The sequence below is a fragment of the Archocentrus centrarchus genome, unplaced genomic scaffold (assembly GCF_007364275.1).
Source record: "Archocentrus centrarchus isolate MPI-CPG fArcCen1 unplaced genomic scaffold, fArcCen1 scaffold_66_ctg1, whole genome shotgun sequence".
In the NCBI taxonomy this organism is placed as follows: Eukaryota; Metazoa; Chordata; class Actinopteri; order Cichliformes; family Cichlidae; genus Archocentrus; species Archocentrus centrarchus.
In genome coordinates, this window is record NW_022060283.1 from 927,408 (window position 1) to 955,343 (window position 27,936).

A 27,936-nucleotide genomic window follows, 5' to 3' on the forward strand; every position below is an offset into this window, starting at 1 on the left:
GGGAAAAAAAACTGCCTTCAGTGGTCAGATCTATCTGATCCTATCTATTTTCTCACTGGCTTTAATGTAAGCAGATTCACAATCAGCCAGGATGAATCCAATCAAGGAGAAGGGGGGAGGCGCAACAATCTAGGGTGCTTTTCCCAATGACTGCTGCAGGCCAGGAGATTAGAGGACAGCAGGAGTGAGGCAGAGAGGGAGGGGGTTAGAAAGACAGAGTTTCCATGATGAAGAAGGCAGCTTTCATTCAGTGACACAACACTAAATCACACATGCATTCATCACCTTCACGTCTATTTGTCTAACCCCCTTTCAGCCTCTTTTTAGATATAGAAATGCAAATTCCACTCCTCCTTCCCTATTCACTTTTTTCAACATTATTTCTACTATATGGACACCAACTAGAATGGGAGGAAGCACAGTGTTCTTCAAATGAGCATAACTACTGGTTGATTTATCCTCAAACTTTCCTCCCTCCTTCTCTCCCTTTCCATTTCTTCATCCTTCCACCACCGACGCCCGGTGACGGCTCTCCTTCCTCTCATCTCTCATGTCTAAAGCTTAACTTCATTGTCTCAAGCCCCTCTCTGCTTTCATCTTAAGACAAAGATTTATGTAAATCTTTGGGCCAGCGTTAATGTGGAGCGCCATGTGAGAAATAGCATCCCTAAATCGTGGCATTGTTGTTGAAAATGACAAGGCAGGCCCGTTAATCCTACAATGCGATCATCCAAATGTGTCATAATGCTGTGTGTAGGCAGGCGAATCTGAATATCAAAAAGACACTGTGCACCTCTTATACTGCGCCTTCAAGACTTCCAGCGCTTAATGCACTACTATCTCCCTCTTTCTCTTTCTCTGCCATTTTTTCTTAAGGAAGTCGCCCGGCCTGTCACTTCTCTAGCATTCAGAACAAGGAATAAACCATATAAGATGCCACAGTCTCAAGTTTGTTGCAGAGCATAAATCCTCATCACGTTTAGCTGGTTTTCTCCCACATATGAAGATTTGATTCATTCAGATAATGACAAACTACATCTGCGTAATCACTTAAGTGGCTGCGATTGTGAGCTGAAATAAATCGATAGCTTCTGCTTTGTCACTAAGATTTATTTTTTTCAGAGACATCAATATGAGGCTTTGTGGCAGAACAATGCACAGACACAAAGAGAAACAAAGGACTGGAGCAACATGCTGAGTCAAGTCACTGCATGTATGGAGCATTTAGCCAACAATTAGTTACCTTCTATTCCTTTATTTGTGATGTGCAGAGGAGGCAGCGCCGGCTCTTATTTGTGAGCTTAGTAAAAGTCTTGCGAGGGTTCATTTGCTGGCAGAAATTGACAGTGGAAGCGAGGCACAGACCACAGAGTATGATAGCTGCCGCTTTTGAGCCATGAAACAGGCATGACAATCAATTGGACAGGGTACAAGTGTGGTGAATGATAATGTTAATGATTAGCAGACATGTTGAAAGACTCTTCCTTGATTGGCCATGAAACCTCTGCCGTAAATAAACAGACGGCCCTAGGTGCTCTGTCCCTTCCCGCACAGCTTTACCTCCTGACACCGTGACACCTTCTCATCTGACCCCTTCTTTCTCAGTCTCCTCTGCACCCCTCCACCTATCTGCTTCATTCCTCTGCCATCCAGCTGGGGAGGACCCCCACAGGGGGGGATTTTGTCAGGGAGAATAGCGCCGTTGATCTTAAAGGCTTAAGACCCTACTGTACCTGTCAACAGCGTGGCTTTGGCGCTGACGACCAGCGGCTTAAGTCATTTGAAGTTGCTTTTTTTTTAACAAGTAGGGGAGGAGGCGCAGCGTGTGCTGACAACGAGTCAAGGTCTTGAAATAATTCCATCCCTCTGAATAACCAGAGGTGTCTGTCTGACTTAATCCCTCCGCCACTGCATACACACTTTTAGGTAGTTATAAAAGTAGGTTCTGGGGTTGATAATGGCAGAGAGGGGAGCAGCCTGGTTTGTCAGACTGTACTCCAGCTGTATTGAATCATGTGAAGAACTTCACATTCTTTAACTCAAATTAAGAAATTATTGTAACTCAGTTGTTAGGATTAGTAATCTTTTATGATACCAGCATCTTCACATCCACCAGGTCACTGGTGACCCATCTAAGGGCTAGAGGTAGGTTTTGGTCCCCTTTTTAAAAAGAAAAATTGTAATTTTAAAATAAATGAGACTTCTTTCCAAATGTAACATTTGCTGATTTCTATTCCTATGTGGCAAAACCAAACCTAATCATAGACAGGTTACCTGGACAGTAACCTGGTTAAACATGACCCAGAACCAGTATATTATGATATACAATTATTCATATCAATTACTCTTCTCAATGGAATCTCAAAAAATGTGAAAAACGGTATAAAACAATAAAATGTCTGTCACAGTTTGCCTTTTTTCTTTTTCTGACCAGCACGTCCACATGTGGAATCAGACCTGAGATGTATAATCATATATCCACTTAACCGCAGTCCTAGATTCATTTGCTGTCACTTAAATAATGAATTAAATCACCAGTGTTCAGTAGAGTTTTAACATCCGTGCTGTTTGCTTCTAAGGTGTGGGATTTGTTTGTGCATTGTTATGCCTGTAATATTTGCTTGTATTAAAATGAATGATTTGATTTTTAATCTCTTTCCTCAGCAAGCCTTCGCTCCTTCCTTTTCTCTGTTTCTTACCCTCTTATTGGGTCTCATTACTTTGCTTTCACTGTCTTTCTCTTGGCTGGGATAATCCCCCCTGTAGGGGACTTCAAAGTGCAGGCCGGCTAGGGAAAAGCCTTAATTACCCATTTGCCTTGAAACTCAAGCCAAATCACAACTCGCTTGGGTCTGTCCAATGCTGCATTCCTACCTCCCTCGGTCTAATTGTGGGTCTGGATTTCTTTTTTCACCCTCTTCTCTGCTGTGGAATTGGAAAGATGAAATTAAATCAAAATAAGAGAGAAAATGTGAAAATGTTGAAGCAGGTGATGAGAGAATTAATGACCTTATTTCAGGGCGCTGATTTTTTTTCCCCATATGTTGCCTTCCTAGAAGACAGAAAGCTTGATGCAAGGATTCATTATCTTAGGGGCCATGCTGCTATCATGTAGATTTTTGTATTTTCATTGTAAATGGTGGTATTCAAAGCTATAGGAGTGCAGGGCTTTGAGAGACGAAAACAATAAACTACTTCCTCTTGTCTGTTTTGTGCTTTTTTTAAATAGAAAAATAGCACTCCATTTGACCAAAGATTCCTTTGACTTCTTTGAATCCGATTTAATTATCGTAACTTGTCATTTATTCATTGTCATATTTGAAAAATATTGAGCCTCACTGATTGATAGCGAGGTTCAACATTTTAACAAGCAGCACAGCCACCTCTTGTGTGGCACGCTCCTTTTTTGACAAGGACTGTCAATCAGTGCAGCACGTGAGAGAAAAGACAGCTATTGTGGATGATAATTAATTTCAAATTAGATTAACAAACTGGATGTTAAATTGTCACTGAAGGGTTCTGGTTTACTTATAGATGTTAAAATTGGGGTTTGAAGTGTGTGTTTAATGATTTCATTTCCACGAGCACACAGAAAATTTGCAATAAAGAGTAACTGATATTATTTGTCACAACTGCCTGACAGATGGATGCAGTGCTTGAAATGTTTTCTCTAAATGGCTGTACTTATACACTACATGTTGTATGTACATATATTATAAGTATGAAGGCCTCTTGTTACTATTACTACAGTAACTGCTTCCTGTTACTACATACTGTTGAGTAGTGAAAATAGAATGACGTGTAAACTGTACTTGTGTCAATGATGGTTTCAGATACTGTTAAACTGCTAAAATTACACTTGAAAACACAAGTACACTTGTAGTGTAATGTGATGTGGAACCGTCACAATATCAGATTTACATCGTGGTAAAAAAAATGTCCTGCAACTTTGGTTTTTGTGTGTTTTTCATCAGATTAATTAAACTGAGCCTACACAGAAACAACAGTTATGTTACTTACGATATTATAATTTGTTCACACAATAGCACAATTTAAATATCACAATTATCATTAATATGCTATGACATAATTATATTATTTTGCCAAAAAAAGTTGCTATTTTATATTTTCTATGTTATATTGTATATCTGTCCGTCCACCCATCCATCATCTTTCCCCCATGAAAGGCAGAAGACCCACTGGTCAGTCCATAACAGGGCTAACACAGAGACAGACAACCACACACTGACACAATTATACACACACACACACATACACACACACACATATAATTAAATATACTTGCACAATAGATGTATACTGTATGAGATCGCTGCAGGAAATGTTGTGAAGCAGCAAACACACAGTGGACTTGTTTCTATACATGTATGTACTTTTGTCATACACTACATTTTAAAAAAAGGAGAAGCAGACAGTGGAAGTCTGAATGTCATGTTTACTGTAATCAGCCAATAGCGTCCACTGGCTGGACCTCAGTGACATAGAGAACACAAACTCCAGCCTATGAGTTCATGTATTTAAATAAAGCAACTTTAAAAACAGTGTTACATCCCTACTCCAAAGAAGTCCCAGCCCCTCTGCATTCAAACATTACATACCAAAAATTACATTTTCTCACCTTCATCCCAATTCTACATTGTATTTTTTTATAAGCGCATTTCAGTACAAACATGGGGAAAGCTGTCAGTATGGTTTTGGATACAAACAGCTTATAAGAAAATGTCATGAGTGGCTTTCAAGAAGTGTTTTATCAAAAGCCCCAATCATTTTCTTCAGCACCTCTCTCACTGGCAGGTGTTCATGTGATTGTGGTTTCTGTGGTCCACTGTAGCAGCTCTAAATGTGCGTAGTTCAAACTTAGTCTAGATGTTTTCAGAGCTTTAGTAAATTAGTTGAGAATGTGTGAGAGGCTGATGCTGCAATTGTGTTTGTTTGTTTTCCTGTGGTCCCTTTCTGTTTAACCAGCTCAAAGAACAAACCGAGACAAATAAGCAAAGGATGGAGAATTGTAATAGCTTGTATTTGTGCTCTGTTCTCATGCCGAGAAATATCAGTGTGGGAGGCATGTGCCTGAAAACAGACATGGAGGTCACAAAGGTCAAACAGAACAGCCATGTCCACCATCTTCCCCCAGCAACACGGGGAAGTCACTGCCAGTGCCAGTTAGAAATCACAAAAAAAAAAAAAAAAATCAAACAAAATGGAAAAACAGTGTAGTCATAAAAAACTATGTACAACCAATGGAGTGGTAAACAAAACATCAGTGTGTGTTTTTGTCACTAAAAGGCTGCTTAACAACCTTTATTTGATCCCATTCTGTACAACATGATTCATTACAACAGTACAAATTCATCAGGTTCTGTTAGTCCTGTATACTGAGAGGAAAAACAGGTTGTGGCAGCCGGTGAGTTGGAGTTGTCATTAAATTTACCCTCCCCTCTGCACCCAATAAAAGAGCAAGACGTCTTGAGGTACTCACAGTACCCTATTCACAAAGGATGCACATAGTCTACAAGTATTTAAAAAAAAAAGTAAAAGAAAAAAAAGACAAGCTCTTTAGGAACGACAGCAAGTGCCTACACATGTATTTCAAACCATCCATGAAGAATAATCCATTCTAGAAGAAGAAAAATAGATACAAGTCAGGATTCTCAATGCGAAAACAGGGCCTGAGGGAGAAAACCTCCCACCCTCCCTCCACCGCAACACCCCACTACCAAATCCAAGTGTGTTACAGCTCAATATTTTTTTTTTCAAATCATTTATTTATTATTATTTTTTTATTTCATTACACCCAAGGCAGAATAAAAATTACTAAAACTTAAGACTTTTACAATTACAGTGACAAAAACAGTTTAAGAGACCCACAATTTAAACTGGACTGTAAAATTTTTAAAAACAAAACAAAACAAAAACAAAAACAAAAAAACCTTTTATAGTCTTGTAAAATGCCCAGGCATTCTCCAATATTACAAATACTGGTATATTTTTACAGTAAACAACAAAAATGTAATATATATTCATATATATTTATATATACTAAAATCCCATCACCAAAAAAAAAAAAAAGAAAGAAAGAAAGAAAACAAAAAAAAAGGAAAAAAACAAAAAAAAGAAAAAACAATACACACGTTGCCACTTTGGCATTCAGGGAAAGTTTCAAAGCAAACCTGAAAGAAATGTTTAAAACACACATACACAAATATTATTTTTACCCTTGTACTTGTATCAATACTGTAAACTTATTTTAAGACAGAGTGCACTAAATTCTGTGTTTTCTTAGTTTCTGCATTTCCTGATTTTTGTCCAGTCTCTTCCTTAAATTTTTGTGTGGCTTTTTGTCCTCTCCTTGCATTTCCTGTTGAGGGACAGACTCATTTCATATAGCTCTATATATAGGTTTGTGCCTTTATATGTACATATGCATACATATATACACACACAGACACGTCGATGTTGTGCTGGGTACTCCTAAACGTAAACTCAGCATTCTTACATCTGTATTAATTTAGATCATTCTGTTGAACTGTCACATTACACATTAACGTTAACACATTTTAGCTTTTGTTTAATTTGTTCATTCATGACAAGTGTTGAATTTATCGGAGACAATAATTAGGAAGGTCATTATTCAAGGCACACTCATGTCAAATTGAATGGCAGTACAAAAACTGTCCCAAGCAAATTATTATTTATTATTTTATAGTGCCAGCATTGGGAAAGATGAACCTAATAACCAGGGGCACTTCAGTATCAGGAGATCCCAAGCTCCAGACCCTTCAGTACCTTTTCTGTCTAGCTCTCTATGTGTGTGTCTGACACAACAAAAGTGTGGGTCTGTTCAGAGCTGCAAGTTCGTACACTGACTGTATTCAAATGAGATCTAATCTTGTTTTTTTAAAAAGGTGCCATTATTAAGGTGAATATGGCTTAAAGAAAACTGAGTTCATGATTTTTAAAATAATAACTGGACATGAAGCAAACTGATAAATTAAGTTTATTATTTCCGCACACAACTAACAATTTTAATTCCTAGAGAGGTGGCTTCATCAATTAAACTGTACAATCACTAGAATATAACAAATCACAATTTACTACTAAGGTCATTTCAACAAATTGTCATGTATTTTAGCACAAAATGCATAGGGATGTGATTATTGTTATTATTTTCAATTTTAGCAATAAAAATTTGAGATTTTCAATTCGACTCAATTTTATTTATAGAGTGCCAAATCACAACAACAGTCACCTCAAGGCGCTTTAATATAAATTATATAATCTGCAGCAATACAGTTAAGCTCTTAACATGCACCAGGTTGCCAGTGGCTGGTTTAAGGTTAAGTTCACATGTACTCTTTATGTGGAATTTTTGCCTATCAGCCATACCCAAATGTAAATCTTATAATATTTTGTTTGTAGTTTCTGCAACTAAGCTTTTTTAGTATGTGACTAAAACGCAGCCTAACCCTATCCCTCCCCCTATCCTGTAGGGTTAGGGGTAAAATTCAGAAAGCAGAAATTTTTAAGTCATGTGCTTTGTCGTAACACTTCTTCTGTTATAAGATTGACATTTATGTGTGCCAGTTACATGAAAATTCCATACAAATGGGTAGACGTGAATCTATCCATAAGACTAAAGAGGTCACTTGTAATGGTAAATGGACTGTTCTTATATAGCGTTTTCTACTCAACGTGAGCACTCAAAGCGCTTATACGTGTCTCATTCACACAAGCACTTGTTTGTCTAAGTGCTTTCTATCTAACATTCGCACTCCGCTGAACACATCAGGAGTAACCTGGCAATGAGTATCTTGCTGAAGATACTTGTGCATGCAGACTGGAGCAGCCAGGGATAGAACCACAAACCTAGTGAATGATCTGTTTGACCTCCTTACCCACAGCCACCTCAAACCCACTTGTGATCTGGTGGATGTTAAGAGTCTAAAATGAGGCTAAAACTTTAGCCATGTGAGGGGTGAAACTGTCTCTGATGATTACAAGTTGTTTGCCAAGGGGCAACACGGGAGTGAACAGGTAATTAAAGAAAAGTAGTACAGTTTACCCTGAGATGTCCATGTGCGCTCTCTGTTTCATTGTTCTATCTCTTGCTATGCATACTTGTCATGGCTTCATGCTCGCTCCTAATAAATAACACAGAGCATATGGCTTCATGCAAGAGACAGTGCATGGGTGTATTAATGTAGGTGAGATGGTAGTAAAACGAAGTGGGTGTGGAAAGTTGGAGAAACAAAGGGAAGGATGTTGTAGCGTTGTTGGAGCTTGGCACTATGTACCAGTCAGCAGCTGCGTTACCTATAATCAGGTTCTTGTGGCTGATCATAGGTAATGGTGTTTTCATGAGGAGACAGGGTTTATGAACCTTGGGATCCTCTTCCATTTATTGTCAAATATGACACTTCGTGCTACATATCCAATTATATTGACATGTTTTAGAGTCAGTTCATGCTACAATGCCAAAGGATTGTTGTCCGCGTATCACACAAAATAGACTAATTCTAGCATTCTCAGTTAACGCCACTTTCAAATTGGAGATTGAATTCAGCAAATTTTCAAGAAATTACACATTTAGCTTAATATACAATTTCCTACAAGCAGTGGCCAAAAAATAAAAAAGACTTAAAATGGATTTCTGTCCTGTAAGAACTCTCAGGATATCATATGGGTTTAAAAAATAGTAATGCAAAAGAAAACAATAAAAAAAAGCCTAATAAAAATGTACCTGCACATGCCAAAATACAAAATCCAATAAATACAGAAATTATTGCACAGTTAAAGGCTCCATATATTTTATAACTCAACTGACGGATTGTTTAAAAATGAATGCCAAATGAGGCAGTTTAGACAGCTTCAGTTGATGTTAAGATCTGTTTTCATTTTTTTTTCTCAGTTGGCAGTTTATTTAATCAAAGACACAAAAATTAACCCAAAATTAATATCATATAAAAAAGTATCCAGCTACCCCTTTTTATTATTTTGAAGTCAAAGTGTGGCGCAGAGTATAGAAACAGGGAACTAGCTCTAGGCTCTCTCTGTTTGTTCAATTTTGACCTCACTGGTCATCAAATGTTCTCCGTGCCACTTTTTCATATGTTTCTCCAGGGTGCTGTACACACTGAAGGGCATTTGGCAAATGTCACAGCGATAGACCTCTTTACCAAGCTGGCCATGTGTCTTCATGTGGCGTGTGAGCTTGGAGCTCTGGGCACAGGCATAGTTGCACAGCTCACACTTGTAGGGCCTTTCACCAGTGTGACTACGCCGGTGCACCGTCAGGTTGCTACAGTTCTTGAATACCTTACCACAGAATTCGCAGGTGTCACACCTCCTGCCATCTTTGGAGCTAGGTCGACCTGGACCAGGGCCTCCACTTAGATGAGGTGTGCTGCCCCCGCTGGCAGTGCCACTGCGGCCAGACAAGCCACCGTCCAGCAAGTCACCTGGAGGGGTTGAGAAGCGCAGGCTGCCGTTCTCTGATGAGTGCTCAGATGAGGTGGCGAAGGGCGATTGTCTGGAGTCACTGAAGCCTAGAAAAGGGTCTTTGATGAAGTGGCGTGAGGCAGCATAGCCCACCAACCACTGTGAGTACACGTTCTCAGAAGGAATGTGGGGTACTGGGGGAATGTCCAAGTCCTTTTCTATCTTGATCCTCTTATTTGAGGAGTTGGACAGGGTCGGGCTGGTGATGGGGGTGGGCTTACGGGGGAACAGACCTGAGAAAGAATCACCGGAGCCACAGTTCCGGCCATTAATGGTTGTCCTCTCTTCCTGTTGGTGGTGATCTATTTCCCCAGCCACTGAATCCTCATCTCCAGTGTCCCGCTGGCCATCTGAGCCCCTCTTGGGGAAGGGCATCCTTTTACGATTGTCAACTATCAAATTATTGTACTGCTGTATAGAGTTGAGGCCCCCACTTTCCACCATCTTCTCAAGGCCAAGGGATGACTTCTCTTCTGATGGAGGTTTAGAACCATTCTCCCTGTTCCGGTAGAACTCGGACTCCATGCTGAAATTTGATTCTGGTCGACTCTCATTCTCTAGTTCCTCTTCCTCTTCCTCCTCTTCTTCCTCCTCATTACCTTCCCCCTGGAAATCACCATCACGATTCTTCATTCCCTCACCTGTGACGTCACTAGTGCCTGGCTCTGGGGAGCTTGTGGTGGACAGGCCATCATCCGAACGCCCCATCAGAGATCCAGCCTTGTGCATGTGGGTCTTCATGTGGCGCTTCAACTTGCTTGCCTGAGAGCAAGCGTGGTCACACAACTGGCACTTGTATGGTTTTTCTCCAGTATGGCTGCGCCGATGCACCACCAAGTTGCTCTGAAACTTGAAGGTCTTACCACAGAACTCACAGGACTTGATCTTGTTCTGTGTCTGGGGAGGGGTGGTGCTGTTTGGGGGCATCGGCGGCAAGGGAGGGGTGCTCAGAAAGGGCGACTTTGGCCCAGGTTGGAAGGGATTGGGGTTTAGTAGTCGATGCATAGGGTTAGGCCTGTTGGGTGATAATGGTGGCGTGGTGCTGTTAGTGTTCCCTGCTAACTCTCGTAACCGCCTGGAGAAGTCCATAGACTGGGACTCCATAGCCATAGGTGTTAGCCGCATCACCCTTTCAAAGGCACTGGGGTGCTGGGAGATGAGGCCCATTTCCTCGGCGCTAAGGCGTTCCAGGCGATGGGGGTCCAAGTGGTGGCGGGGAGGTGGACTGACAAACGGCGGTGTGCTGGGGAGGCGGTTCTCTACAAAGCCTGGGGGAGGTTCACGGAGCAGAGGTCCTGTCATCCTCAGTAGGTGGAAAGGGTTGTTGTCCCCTAAAAAGTTGGTGAGGGGGGGACTGTGGAATGGAGGCATTGCCCATGGGGGGAGGCATAGTGAGACGAGGTGTGAGGGCGGTGCTGGAGGGGCTGGACTCAAGGTAAATGCGAATGCCATGGGTATTCTGGGCATGCTGTAGCAGGAACCAGGCGCTGGGAAAGGGCTGCTTACAGGTGGTACATATATAGCTGGAGGGCTCATCCCTTCCACCTGCAACAGAAAAGAAATAACATATTAAATATTTGAGCTGAGACACAGATTCCTCTCTAAAATACCTTGTTAGATAAGCTTTATTAATGTGACCTCTTTCATGATTTAAATTGACTTTAACAATAACTTTTTAAACAACAACATATTTTCATTGTGTACATTTTTCTTGACTGAAAGGCAGTGGGATGCCAGGGGTGCTTTATAGTCTGCCTCACACTGCCACTTGCTGGAAAGACTATGGGTACTCATCTTGTCACATAAATTCTAATACTAATCATGTTTTGACAAGTGCGTTTTCACAGTCACATTAGATCAGCCCAGACTCAATCCATGTACCAAGAGGTGCTAAATCTTTCACTTAGTGCAGAGAATCTCTCTCTAACAACCACTATTATGGTGTACTGTATGTGGCTGGATGTGTGTGCTGCATTGGGGCCTACACATGCAGTAAGTATGATAGATAAAGTGTTATGTGTGTAGGCAGGCTAGCATTAGCATGCTCAATAAATAATTGTAAAAACCCTTCCTGCAGAGTTGGCAGAGTTAAACTGGCTAAAGTCATATTAGTTAAGAGAAGACTAATCACACGCCGCCAAATAAAAACCTGTGCTTATCTGAATAAACTAATCTCAGTCCTCAGTGATTTTATAATGTGGAGCAGAAAAAAAAAATTACTTCCTGCAACAGTGCACACTCCTGACAGTATTTTAAGACAGAGAATTGTTAAACCCTCTTCAACGCTGAACCTTAAATACTGACTGTGTAATTGAGCCTGAGCAACACAAGCTGCTTAAGAGTTAGCGACAGCACCTTATAGTCGCGCTTTATAATAAACATTGTTACAATTGTAAACTGATGCACTTTATAATAACCATAGTTCATAAATGGTAAATAAATAGTTAAGTACATTTTGGTGAATCAAACCATTTATTAACTATAATTATTATAAAGTGTTACCAGGTATGGCAAATCTGTCAGTCATGGTGTGAAATTAAGTGGAATTACAGAAAAACACAACATAGAAACACACAAATTATAATCAAATGATTTTGAGAAGAAACATTTTTTAACAGATAATTAATGCAAGTTGTATCACAACAAAGAACCACCAATCCACAGTATAACTAAATCCACAGAGCACACCTTACACACAAGCATAAAGACACAGATAATTATAATTATACTCCTGTTCTCATTCTTGTATTCAATGAAGGCTCGCAGTCTTGACCTAGTACACTAATTTCAGATACTAGGCAAAACATATGCTGCTCTAATTGTTACCCTTATTTGTGTGTGTGTGTGTGTGTGTGTAGCCGTGAATCTTTTTGGCAGCTAAACACACACACACACACACACACACACACACACACACACACACACACACACACAATCAAAATAACAGCCTCCAGTGTCTCAGCTTTTGTCTGCAGGTTTTATTACATCTAAAATATAAATACAGTTTTCTCTATCTGCCTGTATAGAAATAAAATAAATATATGTATTACAGATATATGAATGTACTTTTATCTGAATTTTTAAATTTCTCTTGAAATGCACACAAGCTGAATACCATATCATACCATAAATGAAATATTTAAAAAAAATAATTTAATAAAAAACTCTGCAGAAGGTGTCCATGATTTAACATTTTCCAATTCAATAATTGATTAATTCATATTAATAATTCCATAAACACCGCTCACTGTCCCTTGCTTGCACTAGTGTGTGTGTGTGTGTGTGCGCGCGCGTGTTAAGAAGTGGTGAGAGATGGAACAGCTGTTTACCTCCACAGTCCTGTAAAGCCTTTTGACTTAATTATAGCAGGGACCACACATTCTCACACACACACACACACGGCTTTTGTCTGCAAGTTTCTCTCGCAGACACACACACAAGCTGTTTTACTGCTGAATCTTCAGTGACTCTTCGGACCCTTAACCCTCCAAAAAAGAAACATTCACCACCACCTCCCTCTCTCTCTGTTCACTTGACCCCCTTGATCTGAGAGCAAAAGAGAGAGAGACAAAGAGGATCCTCCCTCTGTCCATCCTCTATCTCTTCAAACTCATCTTCTGCTGACAGAGTCATTGGAGGGTGTGTGTGTGTGTGTGTGTGTGTGTGTGTGTGTGCGCGTCCGTGTGTGTCTGAGCAAACGAAAGAGGGAGCGAGTAATAGAGAACGCACCATTTCTCTCTGTCCGCAGTGGAAGGATCAGGTCATGGTTTTTGCTTGGGGAAAGTGCGTGCGTGTGTGCGCGCGCGCGCGCGCGTGTGTGTGTGCGTGTGTGTGTGTGTGTGTATTGTGTGCGCCCTCCCAGGGGAAAGGAGTCTAACGCAGATGGCAAATAAAGTATGCAGCCTGAGGCGAGAGCACATTATGCTAATTCTAATGTCAGCTGTACTTTAATATACGACTCTATTTAATCACCCCATTATTTCCTATTTCCATATGAAAAAACAGAGAGCGAGGAAGAGCGAGCGAGCTGCTCATCACTTTATTTGGTAGAATGCAAAGGGCCGTGCTTTATGGAGGCAATGAGAAAACACACTCCCCTCCTCAGCATCTGCACAGATACTTTCTGCCTTTCTTTCCCCTGCCTGTGTGTCTAACGTGCGCACGCACGCACACACACACACACACACACACACACACACACACACACACAAAGCTTGAATTACGACCTACTGTATGTCTATTTACAGTAAGTGTGTGCAGTGTGTGCCTGTAAAGGTTATAATAGTTCATTTTGTGTTCCCAACACCTCGTTTTTCCTTTATAGAAACATGAATGTTTTCCATGACAGATAAACTTTAACACGTGGAAACAAATTACAGAGTAGATTTATACTGCCATGTAGAAACAACCCTTTCCTTACTTTGCTGTTATTTATCTTGACTTCACTGGTTTTATGTCTCACTGTTCAGTATCCATCTGTCAAGATAACACTACTTTACCAACCACAAAATGTATAGCCTGCTGTTAAAATCCCCTCTTCAGCCGGGGCTGCCAGACACATGCAAAATATGCAAAAATCATCTAACTCTGACATGTCAGAGGGAGATATGGTATATTTTGTAGCTTAAGTAGACTTCCAAATTGAGAGGGTGTGTTTGGCCTGTGATGTGAGGAGAATGAGGGATTTTAGTGTTTCCTGCCTGCACTAGCGTCATGTCAGTGAGAATTGACATTTGAAATTATTTATGATTGAATAATTGCAGATATGCAAATGCTACGAATAAAATTGGGGAGTGATCGCAAATATTTCCCCCGGAAATGATTCAACAGACTGGAAGAGAGAGACGGTGCCTGCATTAACTAACATGCAGGTTTTGTTTTATTTGTGATAAAAAATAAAAAAATAAAAAAACTGATTCATACAAAATAGGCTAGTGTGCCAGTTTCTGTCAAAAATGAGCAAATGAGGCCAAATGTGGGAAAGTGTGCTATTAAAACGTAACTCTTTGAAACAGATAATAGTTGATTCTAAATTACACATAAATAACTAAAGAAATAACTAATATTTCCATCACAAGAGAAGAAGAAAATGTGTAAAACATACACTGTACTGCTGACAAAACCAAGCACCTTTAAATGTGTCCAAAAATGAAACATTCAAAATCATTTTTCTATAACTGTAAATCCTTTCTGTGTCTACCAGTGGAAGTGAAGTCTGGCTCTCTGCCTGTGTTTAGTTTGGCTCACATTCACACACACACACACACACCAACACACACACACACACACACACACACACACACACACCAATTCTGTATGTATGATATCACATTTTTAAACAAAACCATACACACACCAAATATTATCAGCCCATTGTAAGTGATGCAAAATGAGGAAGATGAATTTCAATATTGTTTCTTTCCTCTCAAACAAATAGGTTGTGATGAAGTTGGCTGGGGTGAAAATGATTGTGCATGCATGTGTGTGTGTGTGTATGTGTGTGTGTGTGTGTAATAATGTCCAGCAGCAGATATACAGAGGAGAAACATCCTCGCTCCCTCCCCTTTTCCTTCAGCCCATGCTTCTCTCCTCTGTGTTCCTTTTTCCGGGTTCAGTTTCACACAGTATAAAACTCTCATTACTGTCAGATTCCAGTTTTCGCTATGATTCAATTTGCCATAATTACTGTTGCTGCCACTAATAAAAAAAAAAAGGGAAGAGAGGGAATGTCTCGAAAAGCAAAGGTGCAAAGGTCAACTGGCAGTTAGCAGCATTCATTTTCATCTCAGTGTATTCATCTGGGGCGGCTAATGGCCCAATTTTCTCCTCCTCGGCCCTCAATAAATATCGCTGGAATTACAGGTTAAATAGCTAAATTAAATCACAGCTATTACAGTTGAAGGAGGGAGGGAGGGAGGGGGAGAGGGAGTCGGATATGTACAATTAAAGCAGAAGCACACATCAACACAAAAGTGTGCGATAAATGCAGTGAGTGTCAGTGGAGTGCTGGCAGGATTATTGTGTTAAATTGTCACAAAGATCCTTTTTCTCTACAGTCAGAGGCCAAGAAAACTCACACAGAGAGAGCAAGCGGAGTTTAAGCAGCCGGAGCAGAGTTCAGATGACTGATCCTTTCAGTGTTTTGGATCCTCGTAAACTGCAGCTATTCCTTTGTTTTCTTACATGCAGAAAAACTGTAAACTGAATTTTACCACCACAGTTAAACTTTCAACCACTGCAGTCACTCCCTGAACTTTAGAACATCAAAGCAAACTTCTTGGAGCAGAGCGATCTACAGGGTACATTTTTCTGGGGTGGGCCCTACCCGTCCCTGTCTCTGATAAATTATTTTTTTATCCACAGTGAAGTAAAATTTTATCCCCACTCTCTGATTTTTAGTGCTGCATCTTGAAAACGTCTGCAGAGCAAACAATAATCAAATCAGAAATGGACTTTTACTTTCAACACTCAGCATCCCGTGGCAGCAGAGAGGACACTGCATTTTCACGGTGCCACCGAGCGCCACTGCTACTAAGTGAAAACTACTGCTAGCTAAATAACAGAGAAATGAAAACGACTGAGATTTACTGAGTGTAAACTGCACACCTGATCGTCTACAATGATAAGATCTGCAGCTTCTGATTTCAGCTTGCAGTTATGCAGCAGGGCTGCTGTCTCACAGCACTGATATGAAGCTTTCTGAAGAAATTTTACACGCACAGTTTGTTGACTGGAGCAGCAACACTGTATGTAAAGATCATCCCTATCCTCATCTTCATTCACTGCATCGGTCACAAGTTACAGCCTGAGGTCCACAATGCTGTAAAACATATTACAGAACTGAGTCATTTTCACATATTTATTGACTATTTTAACTCCAAACTGCTGCTGGACATATTTCATATTAAATGCTGAAGTAAAATGTCAAAGTTATCCAGCTAGTTCGAAGTGAAGGGGGGTATTAATTTTATTTAAAACCTTGTGGTTATAGCTATGTTTATTTTCTGAACTTACTTAGTTGATGTTGATAATTAATCTATAAACAATATATTAAGAACAGTAATAAATACTCTAAGAGGCTTCGCATTACCCTCTGGTGTTTTCACTTCACTGAGTTACTGACACAACCTCAGGCTGGTTTCATAAAGATAGTGTAGACTGGTATGCAGCGTTAGGCCAGTCTTAGTTTTGTTCATAAATAAATCTGATACAAATCAAACTGCTTTACAAAAATAAAGACAAAGTGATTTTATTAGCCCCAATTATTGTATATTGACACCTTCCCTCAGGCTAAGTAGCTTAAATACTTAATGTTACTGTTTGCAATCACAACACCTCCACTAACCAAGAGCACCCAACAGCAAAAAAACAAAACAAAACAAACAAACAGAAAACAGGTAAAACCACATGGTTCTTAATTTTCTCTGGAAAAAAGCCCACTGTATAAAGTTTACTTCATGAGCTGCATCATTAAATCTTCAGCCAACTAGTCTCAACACAAGCCATCATCAAAAGTAAAACTTTTTTCAATTTTTTGTTCCTCTGGCTATAGATCAAAAAGAGGTGACAGCCCATAACGTATCCTCTGTAACATTATTTTTAATGCTTTTAACCTCTGAACCTTTAGCCACAGTCCCACACATTTCACACTGTTTCTCTCAGGAGCTTTTCTCGTTTAAGTGTTCAAAACAGGCCAAACGTCCACATAAAGGAGTGGACATGAATCAAACCCCACCGCTAACTCTGACCCCAGATGGGTCACCAATGACCTGGTCCACTTTAAGACGTTAAGCAGCTGTTTTAGGCAAACATTTGTTTTACCTTCCTGAAGAATTTGCATATCAAAAAAAGAAGAAGAAGAAGGAGCTGACATGAGCCAAGGGTGCAGTGGCTCTGTGTGTACATCTGTGTGTGTGTGTGTGTGTGTGTGTGTGTGTGTGTGTGTGTGTGTGTGTGTGTGGTGTGTGTGTGTGTGTGTGTGTGTGTGTGTGTGTGTTCTCCTCGTCGCCTTTTGTTCCGCTTCTAAAAAGTTTCTTGACATTTTTTTTTCTGCATACATAAGCTGTGTTACTATTCTTCCATGGTGATTCCCAACCCCACGCCCAGATGCGCACACACACACACACACACACACACACACAGAGGCCGAGTTCCTCATCCTGCGTGGCTAATTGCTATCATAGCACGGCAGCAAAACAAATCACACACCATGTTTGCCCACTCTTATATGTGTTTACACTCTACATACATCATTGCCACAGTAGAGGACGCTATAATTTTATTTATTTATTTATTTTTGCTCTGGGGGAATTAATAGATGTTTATTTGGTTTGTGTCTCCACCTAATGAGATAAATTCAAAAAGCAGAGTTCATTTGGCGCCGAGTTGCCACCATTCTTCGCGTCGTGTGTTAGTTTTCAATGAAGTGGTTTGGAGTGCAGGGTTTTAAAGGCCTCCAACATGCATTTTATATTGGATTTAATAGTTTACAACTAAAATCACAACAAGACCACACAGCAGCAAGCGGCTTTAATTAAATCATCCTAGCTGTGCAAACATGAGAACTTTGTACTTTTCTTCCAACATCAAACTCTTTATCGACCGCATCTGAGTCGACGATCGACTGCAGCTTCCTCACAGCTCACGGAGCTTCCAGTCACTCAGACTGAAATGTTCATGTGGGAAAACTGAGTCATTGCTTAGTCCAGCTCACCACAGATGCTCCTGGCTACAGACCAAGAGGCAAACCCCAAACCCTTGCTGCTATACAGACTGTTACTGTCAGCCGACATACCACAAACTCAGTTTCTGGGTGGATTTGATGTGTCCAGAGTGAAAAACTGAATGGAAAATTTAGTGCTTGGTTTGGAAGGATTTTGGGCTAATTTAAAGTATGGCTGGCTCTTAGTAAAAGAAATAAATAAATTGGAGATGCATGTGTTATTATAACACAACAGCTGAAAAGTGTTTTCCCCCCTTTTTTAAAGAGCCTGAGAGTGTGAAGGTTCTCCTTTTATGACATCAGTAAGGAAACCTTCCTAGAAATCATTTTTTCAAATAATTTGTGCAAGCTGCTTATTAAGAGCCAAGTTGCAGCCATATATTAGTAGCCAATATTTTGGCTATAGAAGAGGAAGATGAAATCTCCAGTCTTAATCTCACTTACACTCTCAGAAAAGAAGTATCTTTTTGTACCTTTAACATATACATATGTAGATCTGAAGAGGCAAAAAGTGACTTTTACCAGATCCTTATTTCAGGGAGTCTACGCAGTTCTCAATACTTTGGTTGTATGTTTGCCAAGAAAAACAAATACACACCAGATCTACTAGAATTGGCATATATGTCATTTCTGAGGGCACAAAAAGGGCAAGAAAAGACGGTGATGGGTAACTACAGTCGCTGCGGTTGATTTGGAAAGCCCCGACTTAAACAGCAGCATCTCAAAAGGTCTCATGAAATGAACTTGATAGATGTTTGGAACAAAGTGAATTTATTTAGATATTTAGACATTTATTTAGATATTGTTGCCCTCTCTTGTTCTGTACCTTACTCTGTCTCTGTCAGTGGTTACACATCCCTCTTTTATCCCAGTATGTGCTGAACTTTAGCATTACCCCATCTTCTCTGCATGTTATCCAGCCAACAAAGGATTATGGTTGTGCAAGGTGTGTGCATACAAGTGTGTATACAAGCCCTACACTCATAACAAGAAGGGGAAGGAGGGGGGCTTTGACATTCTTGGAATGTTAAAGGAAGGCTTAGCTCATCATAGCCAAATTACAATGCATTTAGCTCATTAGGGGAGCAGCAGTGAGAAAAAGACGAGGAGGACAAAGAGGAGATTCTCTGTCCCTCTCGCCACATGACAAGTGGTCCCGTAGTCAAAATGAGGGGGTGAGATGCACTCCAAAACAAACTGCTGCAGAAAGCTATGTGTGTGTCTGCGTGCATCCCTGTCTCTGTGCCCTGTTAACAAATTAGAGGGATTACCAGAGGAGAGTGCCAGAGCATACCAGCTAATCCCACACACTGGCCTGCACCACTGCACCTGGGGAGCGTGTGTGAAGCTGTGCATATGTGTGTGTGGGGGGTGTGGTGGGAGGAAGAAGCTCTTCCTGCCACCAGTAGGCTATACACAATGGTTCATCCTGGCCAAACACAGCCTCTGAAGCCTGCGGGTGGAGCGCCTAATCCTGGACACACACATATGCACATGGCATGGAGGGTGCACCTGATATCTGCCACTCTGTCAGCGTGTGTGGAATTTGTGTTTCTGTTACAAAGACAAGCGTTACAGTTGAAAGTAACTTCAGGAGTCTTTTTCAAACCTGTTAATATCTTAACAGGACACCAGTGCAGTGTAAGGGATAGTGCGAGGATCTTTCAAAGGGAATTTTCATCTATATGTCACAGCCAGATTTCCCTCTGCCTATGGCAGGACTGTATGGTCCACTGTATGTAAGAACCTTCATGAAGAAATTCATGAAGTCCTTACTAGTTAAGGTTAAAGGAATACTTGGCTGAAAAGAAACCTGGGGTTGTTCTTATTTTATTCAGTTAGTGATGAATAGCAAAATGGGTAGCACAGTGGTTAGCACTGTTGCCTCACAGCTAGAAGGTCTGGGTTAGAATCCACCTTGGGCCGGGACCTTTCTGTGTGGAGTTTACATGTTCTCCCCGTGTCTGTGTGGGTTTTCTCCAGGTATTCCAAATTTCTTCCCACAGTCTAAAGACATGCAGTTAGTGGGTTTAGACTAACTGGTGATTCTAAATTGCCCATAGGTGTGAATGGTTGTCTGTCTCTCTGTGTTAGCGCCGCGACAGGCTGGTTACCTGTACAGGGTGTAGCCTGCCTCTTGCCCTGTGACAGCTGGGATAGGCTCCAGCCTCCGTGTGACCCTAAACAGGATAAGCAGAAGTGAATGAAAGGGTAGTAAAATGTCCTAGCTTTATGCAGGGCTTTTTAAGGATCAATTATTTTAATCAGCCATTAAAATGTATTTAAATGTAAAACATGTGCTTGCTGGCATGTATTTTACAATAAATACATGCCATACATAAATACATGCCATACATGCCATACATAAATATTTTCTGTCATAAGGCATTTTGTATGTATATATATATATATATATACTTTAAGCAGAGGAAATCCCTGAGGTTATGGCTGAGGTTTTTACAGACATTTTTAACTTGTCCCTCTGGCGGTCATTTGTGCCTACATGCTTCAAGTCCACCACCATAGTGCCCCTCGCTAAGAAAAAACATCACAACCTGTTTGAATGATTACTGTCCCATCGCACTCACTTCAGCTGTAATGAAGTGCTTTAAGAGGACGGTCATATTCCCATATTAGAAAAACCATTCTGGACACATTAGATTTCCTGCAGTTTGTATATTGTAACTGTTCTACTGACAACACTGTTAATGCAGCCATCTATACAGCCCTCTCACACCATGAAACTAAGGATGCTTGTGTTCAAATGTTTACTACAGTTCAGCATTCACCATCGTCATTCCAACCCAACTGGTTGAAAAGCTGGAGAGGGTGAAGACCTTCAAACTCTTCTGCACTTACATCTCACCTGGACCCATGACACACTGCAGATCATCAAGAAGGCTAAAAAAAGGCTTCTTTCTAAGGAAGCTGAGGAAATCTGGACAATCCCCCAAACTCTTCAGTAACTTTTCCACATCCACAGTGGAGAGCGTCCTGACAAACTCCATCATAGTGTGGTCTAGGAACCGTGTTCTTCGGGACATTCAGACTCTCCAGTAGCACAATTCATTTGTGGAGTTGCCTTTCCCATCGCTACAGGAAACTTATAATACCCGGGTTATAAAGAGGTTATGCTGTCCAATGTAACGTTACAGGAGTGTGAAAGCAAGAACAGCCCGACTAAAACACTGTTTCTATCCACAGGCCATCAGCCTACTGAACCACTGACTGATTACTGAACTATAATTATCTGCCATAAGTCTTTCAACACTGACCTGTGCATTTGCAATTTTGCACACAATATAATTCAATTTTATATAATAACACTTGTTCATTCTGAATGTGTTACCATTGTAATAGTATGCATAACTAATTGAACTCTATATTCTGACTGCCCTCCGGGTTTATTTAATTTCATTGGACAGCATAACCATGGTGTTTTGCTGCGTATATGACAGTAAACGTCTTGAATCTTGTGGATGCTCTGCGTTTTGTCTGACGAGGTGAAGTCATTGACATCTTGTCAGGTGAAGACTTGGTTTGGGTTCTGTAGCCACAATAAAGAAACGCTGCCATGAGCTTGATTTGACTGAGACAGCAGTCCAACACATTTTTGGAACCCTCACCTTCTCCTCTCTGTCTCCCTGTCACCTGTCCTATCCAAATCCCTCCGCACCCACTCGCCACCTCCTCCTCTTATGTAAAGCTCGTCCAAATTGCACACTGCCAAGTGGGAGTCTCCTGGAACAAACCACATGCACACACACATATGCTTGCAGCTCCATCCAAGACTATGATGTAGCAGTGCACCTCCTGTCTGAATAAGACATATTACAGCTTCGCCCGACACCAGTATCAAGAAGAGGATCTCTCTCCCTCTGTTGTTTCGGCACCTTTCTCCCTCACTTCACCACTGAACCCGACCAGCATGTGAATGTATCCTTTAGCAGCTGTTTAAATGTCTTCATCCCTAAAATTGCAGGATAAAAGGAGAAATATTTGACATGATTAACTGTGCATGTGCAAACAGAAGCAGAAAGAAAAGCTTTCGAAGTAGAATAAGAGGTGAATAAGAGAAGGGAGGGGGTGACGGTGGAGGAGTGGAGGCTGGGTTCTGAGTGTTTTGGTCAGACTCCACTTGTTTATACAGAAATAGCAGCGAGAAGTAGAAGCGGGAAGGGAAGTGGGGCAGGTCGAGAGCAGATCCAGACCAGAAGGGGGTTAGGGGAGGACGTGGATGGAGGGATGATGGGACAGGTCTGTGCTGGAGGCCCTTATAAGGCCTGCACGACTGGAGTGCTCTGGAAAGCCAGCAGTGTCACTGCTAAAGTATATACCTGCAGGCAGGGGGACCCTCCTCACAATCTTTTCATTATATAATGTAACCTTATAGCTACTCCTTTCCATGGGTCTTTTACCTAAATGGCCCGCCCTGTGAAACCTTACAACAGAAAAGCTGTAAGGCCAAAATGCATGTAACTGAGTTGATTTGAAAGGTGACATATTCTAGTTTTCTGAAACTATGCTTCTTTAGCGCACCATACCCTAAGTGGCTCACTGGTGATTGGGTGGATATCAAGAGGTTAAAATGTCCGTATTAACAGCACATGAAGTCTGAGTTTAATTGCAGCTTAACAAAATCCAATAATTACCACTTGACGTCCACAGAATCAGCTCAAACAGATAGTAAACTGGTCAGCCATCTGTCAGCAGCTGAGTACGGTAGAATAGCTGACATTGTGTGACTGGTTGTTACCATTAACACTGGTTAAGTGCTAAAGTACAACAGCTTGTTAGCTTAAGTGTTTTGGAGGAGGAATGTGATGCAGTTCTACAACCAAAATTACTAAACTGTCCTTCACCAAAGCCACATACATGTTATTCATGGTCTGTATTTTAGTAGTTACAATATTATACAAAAGCCGACTCTCATTTCTTTATATTTTGCTTCATCTTCATTGCAGGTCAGCACTAGTTTAGCATGGGTCAATTTAGGAGAAGTGATTAGAATTTTTGGGACATTAGACATTAGCTAGCTTCCAGATAAGAAAGAATCATTGAATCATAGTTTATTTCTTAAGGGTACTTAACTGTAGAAAAATGACCACTTGCTCAGAAACCACTCACAGACAAAGATTCAGTCTTTGTTCAGACCTCTAATTTTACCCTCATCAGTGAGATACACAGAAGAAAATTAATTTTCTAGTTGTCTAATTTCATAGAAAACTTAGATGTGAAGTTGCTTTAAATCATCCTTCAGTTGGAGCAGAATACACAGGAGACTTTCAGTCCCACTGGTTCTGTAGGTCCTGTAGGTGTATGTTTGCACATGTGTGTGAGGGAGAAAGATTTTATCAATAATAGTTGCCTTTTCAAAGTCCTTCAAGCAGAAAAGTTCGAGCGTCTTTTTTCTCTCTTCACAGACCTTAATGTCACAGAGACACACAGAGAGTTGATGGGTGTGAGGGTCCAGCCAGCCTCACTGCTCATTAGATTCAAGCCCTGACCATTTAGGTCAAGGCTTGAATGTGGGTAAAGACCCTATTATTGTAGGGTCTTTACCCACAATACAAAGCGCCTTGAGGCGACAGTTTGTTGTGATTTGGCGCTATATAAATAAAATTGAAATTGAATTGAATTGAATTGAATTGAATTGAAGGCATCTGCTGCTGGTTTTGCTCTGCTTGGGAGTGTTTCTGTGCATGTGAGTGCTAGCAGGCCCACACCAAGCTACCCTGGATGCCCTGAGCTGATTTCCCATGCCATTGCACCTCCTCACCACAGCCTGGAAAACCGTGCTGCTGTGTTTAGGACTATGATGTGAGGCCTGCAGAGGTTGAGGCCTGCTGGCCACCTGTCATGCTTTATCCACTGACCAATCACAGCTGGAAAAAAATGCCTCAGACCCTGCAGTTTTTGTCAATGCATGCATAGGTGGTCAAATGGTACTGCAGTGTACCTAAGCATCTAGACAGCATAAGAGCATGCTGTGGGACAGTGGTAGTAAATGCAGTGGAGAAGCCCTGTGGTGATTAAGCAGCCATAGACAGAGAGTGAGAAAACACCTGCTAACTTGCAGCTTCCTCCCAGGTATGCCTTTTATTTATCTGACGTCAAAGTGGTGCCAAAGGGTCAGTCAAAATCTCAAACACATGACAGAAGCATTCTTGGTCAGGTATACAGGAGCACACGTGAAGATGTTCCTCTCAAAGCTCAAGAGACTTTTAAGTAATGTAACCAAGTCAGCGGGTTATGAGCGGCTTTTATTTTGAACCTCCACCTCGAGTGCAGCAGGGCAAGACGGAAACACTGAAGAGGATCTTCCTGTTTCTAATCAGAGGGTGCTGCCAGTTATTGGCACACAGCCAGTATTGTTTGCTTGGCCAGTCGCCTCAGCCTCACTCTGAACAACAAATTATTCCAGCAACGGGCAATTTTAGTTTAACCAACAGGTAGGAAAGGTTGTTCCCGTGGGGAAGGCACTCACGTATGCTTTCACTACCTAAATAACAACAAATAAAGAATACAATTTATGATTGCATTACTTGCATTCCTGTGAAACAGGACACAGGCCGCTTTCTCAGGAGAAAAACTACACGTTATTGATTTATTTACAGATTTAAAAAAAACAAAAAAAACAGAGAGAGACGGCAGCAGCCCAGATCCTCTCCTCCAGCCCTCTTTTTGTTATCTGTGAGTTGCTCAGAGAAATCAATAGAACAACTGTAGCTAGCAAGCTTTGTTTATCCTGTCCTCTAAGTGAATAATTCAGGGGTGTCAGCAGGGGTGAGGCAAAGCTTTGATACAAACGAAAGGGTTTGGTGTTTGCGGGAGGGGGAAATCTAACTCCCTCTTTATCCCACTGTTCTTCCCCCAAAAGTCTGGAGGAGATGAGACGCTGAAAGCAGCGAAAAATCCGGTTCGAGGTGAAAGACTGAGGAGACTGCGTCTCTGATTTTACAGCACAACGAAGAATGTCCCTCACACAAAATAAGTGATTATGAACACTGTTTACATACTCGTGTGAGGAAAACACAGTAAAGGATTGTGCTGCTGTGGTAGAGGAGGGGAGGTAACTGCTTTTAAGGGCTTTGGGAAATGCAAACAAATGTTAAGGATTAAAAAAAAAGAAGCTTTTGTTGTGAAATTAGCTTTGGGCAGTGATGAAGGGGGTGAAAAAGGAGGCTTGAAGTAGTTTCCACTCTGCGTCTCCTAAACATGAGGGCAGAGGTGTCACTTAGAGGTGAAGTCAGGCAGTGTCAGAGCCAGAGCATTTTTATAGGGTGAGATCATTACTTACTGCAGGCATGGCTGCCATGTACAGCAATAGCCTCCTGCACATAATAAGCATTTTCATGCAACCCTCAAAACAATTCCCAAAATGATTCTTTAATTGTTGACAAAGCTCACCATTTCATGGGGTGAAACCAGCTGTGGTCCTCTAACAGGTTTCACACCCACTTCATGTTTCGCTAAATGCTAATCAAGCATAGATTCAGAAGATGTTAACTATAGATGGGGATGAAAAATAGGTGCAAATCCATATAAAGGGGTACATGCAAACCTACCCCACCAGTGAACCTGAAGGATGTACAGTAGTTAATAAAATGTCTCTGACTCTCTGAGAACCAAGTCATCACTGGTGAAGACCCCCAGCCCCTGATCTGAAACGTAATGCTAATCCTAGACGATCAGAATAAGTCTTTTTAGGTTTATTAAATTGTACCAGCTTTTGGCAACTAGGGAGCAAGAAAATAATTTAGCTGATACATATCACATTTCCATAGTTTGTATTTCTCCAAAATACAAGGTCAGGATTATCACCTGTGATTGCTTAGACCTCAGAGGGTTAAGGGAAATGCAGCAGCCACACGACTAAATGTGTTTCTATCATATAAGATGAATAGGAGAGGCTTAAATTGCTTGGATTGGATGTCTTACCTCCCAACCAGTAAGTATGTGAAACTGGGGAGATTTAAACCCTTCTAAACAAGGGGATCATCATGTATTTGTCAGGCTGTGTCACCCTCAGCTGCATGCACACATGCACATACACCCACACACACACACACACACACACACACACACACCACACACACACACACGAGGCAGCAAACATTTCCAGCAAAGTCGCTAAACCTCAGCATCCCACCTTCGCCACGCATGCACAAAAGTCCTCGGTCTCTTGTAATTGAGGTTTAAATCTTTCCTAACATCCTTCCATCCCTCACTCTTCACCAAACATGGACTGCACCAACACAGGGCCCCTAATCCTTCCCAGTTTAACCAAGTGAGAAATTAGCTTTGTTAAGTGGCGATTTGGCCAGTGTTAAACACCAACAGGCTATTGTAGAGGAGAGAGGCAGTTATGAGTCTCCCCCAAACTCACCGAAATACTGCGATAATCCCATCCTGTCTGTGTGGCTAGACTGGAAATGCTGCAGCCTGCTAGTGCACAGTGACAGTACTGTCAAATTATTTTTAGTCAAGAGATATGTCTTTCCCTGGTTGGTCTAAAAAGGTTTGAAGCATCACCATGTCAGCTTAGCTAGAAAAGCCTGTTGTATATATTACCTGTCTCTGAGGTGTTGTGTCTGTTTTGCAGCACGTACATGCCTCCCCAGCTCTCCAAAGCCCTCTCGCTGCCACCGCCCAACTTTACTAAATCAAATCTCGGATGCAGAGTTACAGCAAAAGCCACCAGTGTCAGGCTGATAGACAACACAAGGAAAGGCTGCGGATTCAGATCCTCAAAGCTGGCGAGATGGAACAGGCTGTTGTCACAGGGGCAGACAAGACAAAGCACAGCGTTGTCTCTGAGACACAGCAGGGAGAAATCTGCCACAGAAAATCCCCGCTCGACTCTCAGTCCGAGCAAAATTCAGCAGTTAATTCAGAGAAGATTTTAATTGCAGGGTGTTATGACATAGCCAGAAGGCACGATATATTCAGGCAATCAAAAACAAAATAAAATGAATAAATAAAAGTGCTGCTAGAGAAAGCTGACAGTGACCAGCTTGCCAATCTCAGCCTAGATGACTCTTCATTCTGGACTGTGGGAGGATACCAAAGTTCTGGACTTGAATGTATTCATGCAGGACACCGTTTGTGGGAAAATTCACCTTTGCATGAATATGTGTCTTTTTTGTGTGTTTGTTGCTGCAAATTAGATGCAAAATTGCCGTCCCTCATACTAACTACCCAGTTCTGTTATTTATTTCAGCCTAAGTGGAAGTTCCTGTACAAAGTGTGTTTGGGTGGAACACTTTCCAGATACCAGAAACAGAGCTTGACAAATAGGTGAGTTCTTTTTTTTTCTATTTTTACACCGCAGTGATACAGTTCAGCTCTACAAGTGCCTAAATCCCAATACACTCATCCAACTTTGCTGTATTTACATTTTAATTATGATTCCCATACATTTGAGGTTTGAGAGCCTCTAAAGCAAAGCATTGTCTGCATGTTTTAATGTTGCAAAGTCTAAATATTTTTTATGGTACAGAACACATAGAATTACCCAGTAATTAAAAGGCACATCTGAAGAAAGCACAAGCACTCGTTTGTGTTTGGCACTCCTGTGAACAATTTATTAACCCTCCGTTTTATGGCAGAGTCCTCTGTGTTGTGTGTGTGTGTGTGTGTGTTGGTGTGTGTGGGGGGGGGGGGGGGGGGGGGGGGGGGGGGGGGGGGGGGGG

General features: G+C 41.3%; 1 pseudogene; it reads right to left on the reverse strand.

Annotated features, from left to right (window-relative positions):
• Positions 1 to 6,155: 6,155 nt before the first annotated feature.
• Positions 6,156 to 26,952, reverse strand: LOC115777710 (B-cell lymphoma/leukemia 11B-like; annotated as a pseudogene).
• Positions 26,953 to 27,936: the final 984 nt, after the last annotated feature.